The 6,548-nt window shown below is 40.2% G+C and overlaps 1 non-coding gene across 1 annotated transcript; it reads left to right on the forward strand.

The window, feature by feature from the left end:
* The first annotated feature begins 2,667 nt into the window (after positions 1 to 2,667).
* Positions 2,668 to 2,829, forward strand: LOC129084463 (U1 spliceosomal RNA). Its single transcript, XR_008530592.1, has one exon. It is a non-coding gene; the product is annotated as a U1 spliceosomal RNA (small nuclear RNA).
* Positions 2,830 to 6,548: the final 3,719 nt, after the last annotated feature.

Genomic DNA, 6,548 nt, shown 5'->3' on the forward strand with positions numbered 1-6,548 from the left:
AGCTCCTCAAAGTCAAGTACTCCAACAAAGGATTCACATTGTTATGGCCTAAAAAATGTATCACACTAGAGTGTAATAATTTGTTTCCATGACTTTATTTAATACTAGATTAGAAGTTGCTAAAGGGAACACCCCATTGTAACCCAGAGTCTAGCACAGAACTTGAGTGTAGAAGATGCTCAATAAGGAAGGGAGAGAGGAAGGGAGACGGGAGGGAAGACAGGGAAGAAGGAGGGTGGATGCAACAAACATCCAAATGGGTAATGTTTAACTTCTAGACCAGGTCTGTCTGGTATAAATGTAATGAAAAGCTTAAGTATGAGCTACATATGTAATTTTATATTTTCTAGTAGCCATGCTACAAAAAGAGACTAGTGAGATTAACTTTAATAATATATTTTGCTTAGCACAATATACCCAAAATGTTATTATATCAACATATAATCAATACAAAAAATAATTATGGGCTTTTCGCTTTTTTGTATTGTCTTCAAAAATCTATTGTGTACTTTATATTTACTAAGTATCTCAATTCAGACTAGACAAAATTCAAAGTGTTCAGTAGACACATGTAGCTAGAGGCTGCCATATTGAACAGCACAGCTCTACCCTCTACAACCTTTCTCTCAGTATCTTTCCCATTTCAAAAGCCCTGCCTTCTAATGTAGGGGCCCCACCCGCTTCAAGGTGCCCAGCTCCCCCCACCCCACCCTCTCCATTGCCTTAATTATCACTCCAGCTTACAAAATATATCCATTCCAGATTCCAGATTCCTGCCCTACAATTTCATTCAATCTAGTGTTATTGGATACTAACCAGTTTAAGTGGCTAACACTCCCAACTAATCACCTGAATGTTAATAGGTGTTGGGAAGGAAGGCGCTCTTTCCTCCAAAAGATTTATATGTATTCTATATATTTTTTTAAAATGTTAACAATAACTTTAGTTAGCCTCCTCTATGAAGGCAGCTAATGAGGTTCCATGGTACACCGGAAGACATGGGCGAAACAGAGTATTTCAGTACAAGACTTCAGAACACAGACACTATCATTCGTCTTTATATCCCCAGTACAAAGCACTGTGTCTGGTGTGTAGAGAGCACAATAAATATTGACATTAAATGTGATTGAAATTAGTTGAGAGTCACAAGTGAGAGTTCAATCAGAGCTACTTAAGGTTAGTTAACAGGAAAAAGAAATTCATGGGGCGTGGCTAACGGACTTGTTGGGTTTTTAAGTGAAAGAGTCAGTCTTTTATTGGAAAGTAGGGAAAACAAGATGACATAGTAGGAAAGAAATACAATGGCAGAAATCCCTTAAAGTCCATGGATCAGAGAGCAGAGCGTGTCTGATTAATCTTCGGGGATTGTGGGGAGAGGATATTTACACATTCATTCAACAAATATTTTTAAGCTCCAATGTTATGCAGGCTCTGTGCTTGGCACAGCCATGCAAACATGAGGAAGAAATTTTTCCTACTCTAAGAGAGCTCTAAACTAGACAGGAGAGTGACAGAGAAATAAAAAAATGTCCTGCCTTCTGATGTGATGAAGGTGTTCTAGAATGGGGGTATTTACAAAGTAGAATGGGGTCAAAGAGGAAGGGGTGACTATTTAGGCAGTTCTGAGTGGCTTCACGGAGGAAGAGAAAGTAAGGCTGAAGGATGAGTAGGTGTCTGCCTAGTAAATTTAACACTATGTATAAAAGCACAGAGGTAAGAAAGTACATGGAACATTCCAGAAATCAGAATAATTCAGTGTAATTGGAGCAGCACATTGGATAAAAAGTAGAGAGTGATAGGTGATACTGAAAATGTAGACTGAGCCCAAATCACAAAGGACCCTGTATGTTCCCCAAAAGGATTTGGACTTTAGCCTGAAAGTGATATGTAACAAGTCTAAGTGTTAAGCAGGTACATGATAGGATAAAATTTCTGGCCCACATGAAGCCAGAAGTGATCGCATTACTTGCTTTGGCCAATGAGATGTGAATAGAAATGATGTGGGTCACTTCCGAATGACAATTTAAGAGAAAATGCATGCTTTGCTCCATTATCCTTTACCTCTACTCAGTGACTAGCAATATTAAAAATTGGCTTTTCATCCTTGATTCATGAGCGATTGCAATGAGTATAGCCCTTCCGTTGAATGACAGTAAACTTGTAGCTGAGATAAGAAATAAACCTTTCTTGTCTTAGCCTCCTTGATTTGGAGGTTGTTTATTACTGAAACAATGTTTCAGGCTATCCTGACTTACATTGCAGTGGAATAACATGATCAGGTTTATATTTTAAAAAGGTAATTGATGGCAGTATGGAAGATGGCTTAAAGGTAGGAGAGGAAGTTAATTACAGGCAAGGAAACCAACAGGGAGATATTGCAATAGTTCCAGGAAAGAAATAATAAAGACATAAAATTAGAACAGGGGAGGTAAAGAAGATGAGTTATACTTAAGAAATATTTAGAGAGCAATATCAACAAGAACTTGGTGACCTGCAAACCAAAACGTCTCCAGTTCGATTCCCAGTCAGGGCACATGCCTAGGTTGTGAGCTGAGAGGCAATCCATCGATGTTTCTCTCACACACTGATGTTTCTCTACCTCTCTTTCTTCCTCCCTTTCACTCTTCCTAAAAATAAATAAATAAAATTATTTTTTAAAAAATATGGTTTAATACCTGGCAGGGGAAACACCATGATCACGATGATGTTTCCCAGGGCGAGGCTTATCCATTGCGCTCCAGATGGGCTGACCCCTGTGTTTTCCCCAAATGTGAGAACTCTGACTGCATAATTTGTGGGAGTGGGGGACTGCATTCATGCTCATCCCCTATTAAAAAAAAAAAATATATATATATATATATATATATATATATATATGGTTTATAATTGTTTACAAATGAATAACAAATTACTCCAAAACATATCAGCTTAAAACAATGATAAATACATATTCTTTCACAGTTTTCTGTGGGTCAGGAAGTTTAAGAACAGTTTAGCTAGTGTCATGGCTGGGGATCTCTTATGAGGTTATAGTGAAGATGTCAGCCAAACCTGCAGTACCTGAATGTTGATTGGGTCTAAGGGTGTGCAACCTTTTGGTGTCTCTGGGCCACACTGAGAAAAGAAGAGTTGTCTTGGGCCACAGACTAAACACACATAAACTATTGAAAACTGATGAGCAAAGAAAAGGTTTTAAGTAAACTTAGGATTTCGTTTTGGGCCACGTACACAACCACCCTGGGCCACATGCAGCCCGTAGGCCACAGGTTGGACAACCCTGAGAGGATCTACTCCCAAGATGGTTTATTCGCATGGATGGTGGGTTAATGCTAACTATTAGCAAGAGGCTTCAGTTCGTTTTCATAAGGATTTCCCCAAAGGATTGCTTGAGTGTTTTCATGATATGGGAGCTGGTTTGCTCCAGCAAATGACCTAAAAAAGAGTAAGGTGATGTGGCATTCTCTCTTATGACTTAACTTAGAAGTCACACACAATCACTTCTAGCATATTCCTTAGTCACATAGGCCACACACATCATGCTACATTGTTGCAGGGGAAAGATGCAAATTTAGGAAGTAAGGATAATCGGGGGGGTATCTTGGAGCCAGACTACCACAGTGAACAGGATGGAAGTAAAGAAGCTGACTGAGCTTTCTAGCTTGAGTGATAAGATCCAAAGGTGAGATTGAGCAAGATAACAAAATACAAGAGAAAAAAATCAAATTGGGAGGGGAGAGAGATTAGTTCAAATTTGGACCTGCCATGTGGAGGAAACTAAAAGACATACAAAAATGAAATGCCTAATTATCATTTGAAAGGAGGAATTTCCCAAGAGAGGTCAGAGTTGAGGATGTCAGAATCAGTATGTCTAAGTGGAGGAAGAAGCCCATGCAGAAAAGAATATGGCCCAGGAAGCGTGTACAGAAACAAAAGGGAAGAAACACAAAATCAAGAACAAAACCTTGCTGAGAGAGTCCTTTATTTAAGGAATGGGGTGTGGGAGGAAAAGTCAGCAAATGACACAGGGAAGAAGAAATCAGGGAAGTGAGCCGAGAGTGAGGGCTGCCCGGACAGGGAAGGCAAGCAGCTCGGCCAAGCGACACAAGCAGTCAAGTAATTGGAATCTGAGGCCCGCCCACCGGATTTCACAGTTCAGGTGAGCAGCCATCAGGTAAAAGTCTCCGTGGAGTTGGGACACAGTGCTTGCCTAAAGGCATGACCTCACCCATTAGATTAAACCACTGCTGTCAGGCAGTAGAGGCGGTTCCCCTGTAACAGGCTGACCCATTACAAAAGAACAACTATGCCCAGTAATGAAAATTCCTTTAGTCACGGGTCTGTCATGCTCTGTCTATTGGCAGTGGAGAATGAATGAATGGGTCAAACAAAGCACTATCTCCTCTGCCCAAACCACCACACCATCAAGAAAAGCAGAAGGTGTTGATGGCCTCCTTGGGGCAACCAGGAAGCTAATCTACGGGCCTGCAGTTATAGGGTAGAAAAGTAGTTATAGGGTAGGCATTTTGTTCACTAAAAAATCCCTAACACCTTAAAAGTGCTTGGCACCTAGTAAATGCTCAAAAAATGTTAGTCAAATAAATCAATTCAATTAGGATTGAATCCTAAGGTCAGAAAATACTCAAATGGCAATACTATTTTTAGCCAAATAGGAACTAAATCCAGTGACTCACCAGAAACTAAAAGCAGAAATGCCGTGGTCATGCTATATTTGAAGTAGTTACCTTTGGTTTTGAAGACAGTGCATCACAGCATACCTGAAACCTTTGTCTGGGATAAATCCCAGCCCAATAATATACTCAGAAGCCAGTGACAGGAGGTGATATAGGAAAACAAAACTTATTACTATTCAAAATTAATGGCTTTGGCCATATATTGTCATTATTTACTGAGCCTTTTTCAGTCTTAGACATCCTGCCAGGAAATTATGGAAATCAATTCAGTCACAAAGTGATAAAGAGCACTGCTAGGAGGGATCAAACTCCACTAATTCGTTCATTTATTTATTCACGTGTTCCATTCATTCAGGGAACTTTCACTGAGTGAATACTATGTGCCAGACACTCCTAGGCTAAAATCCTTTCGGGAATAGTGTTAGTTTTGTTCCAGTGATGACAGTTATTATTTCATTCCTGTCACCATCAACTTCATCATTATTCATGTAATGTTGGAGGCATATGAAGGCCACCATGGGAGTCTAAGGAAAGTCACCTAGGTGTCTGCTGACTCGTTTTTCCTCCCCTGAGGAGTAATGATGACATTTACCAGGCAGCCTCTCCTACACCTCCTGCGAGTCGCTTTATTCTAAGAATTGATCGATCTAGGGCCACAGATCTATGTAACCAATTTATGAGGGTGAGGAGGGGCATTTGGGCTTATTTCAGAGAGAAAACTCCATTCCCTTACTCTGGCAATATTTTCCCAGTTATAATTTAATCCTCAGAATCTTATAAGAATCTTAGAATGATAATGGATAGATGGACAGCTGTAGTACATTAAATCCTTTTTATTCTAAGAGTTTGATCTGGCTGGTTATCATTTTTTAGCTTTTCACATCATCTGTAGAAACAAATCATGATACAACAGAAACTACTTAGGAGCTAACAAGACACCATCACTGTTGTGTGTGTTTAGAAATAGTCCATTGATGATACAGGAGAAATCAGATGGTTAAACTTTTGCAACATTTTTTTTTAAAGACCTTCAATAATGCCTGATACCTTGAAATATAAATGACGGGCAACGAAGGATGTGCCCATGCTAAAATTCTGGTAAAGAAACAATAGAAAGCTACCTTTGAACCCATCAAACAACCCCCTTCTGTCTTAACCTCACCGAGAACTCCCTATATCTCCTTGAAATTTTAATTTCCTTCCAAATATCCCTAGGACTTCCCTTCATTCCCCAGATAGGCCTGTTGTCACTAAGAGTTCTTAACCTGATGCATTGGTTTCCCTGGGATGCTATAACAAACTACTACAGACTGGGGGGCTTAAAACAACTGAAATTTACTTTCTCGTAGTCCTAAAAGTTAGAGGAATGAAGTGAAGGTATCAGCAGGGCCACACCTCTCTGAGGCTCTGGGCGAGAATCCACCCCTGCATCTCTCAGCTTCGTGATTGCTGACGGCCTTGAGCATTCCTTGGCCTGTGGCTGCATCACTCAGGTTTCTGCCTGTTCTTCACATGGTTATCCTCCTAGGTGTGTCTTGTGCCCAAATCTCGTCTCCTTCTAAGGGCACAGAGATTAGATTTAGGGTCCATTCTAATCCAGTATGACCTCACCTTAACCCCATTTCATCTGCAAAGACCCTGTTACCAGACAAGGTCACACTCACAAGTACCAGAGGCTGAGGATTCAACATATCCTTTTGGAATGCACAATTCAACACACAAAAATGCCCAAACTCTGAGTCTTCCAATGTCGGAAAATTCCACCAAATGACATTATACATATGAGCCAGCACTTAAGATTTCTGGGCCTCCTGTGTGAAGCTGGAGTAATTCCCGTTTTCCTCAAAAGCTTGTTGC

This window comes from Pteronotus mesoamericanus, unplaced genomic scaffold (assembly GCF_021234165.1).
Source record: "Pteronotus mesoamericanus isolate MK-2021 breed Mesoamerican mustached bat unplaced genomic scaffold, CSHL_Meso_final scaffold_174, whole genome shotgun sequence".
Taxonomy (NCBI): Eukaryota; Metazoa; Chordata; class Mammalia; order Chiroptera; family Mormoopidae; genus Pteronotus; species Pteronotus mesoamericanus.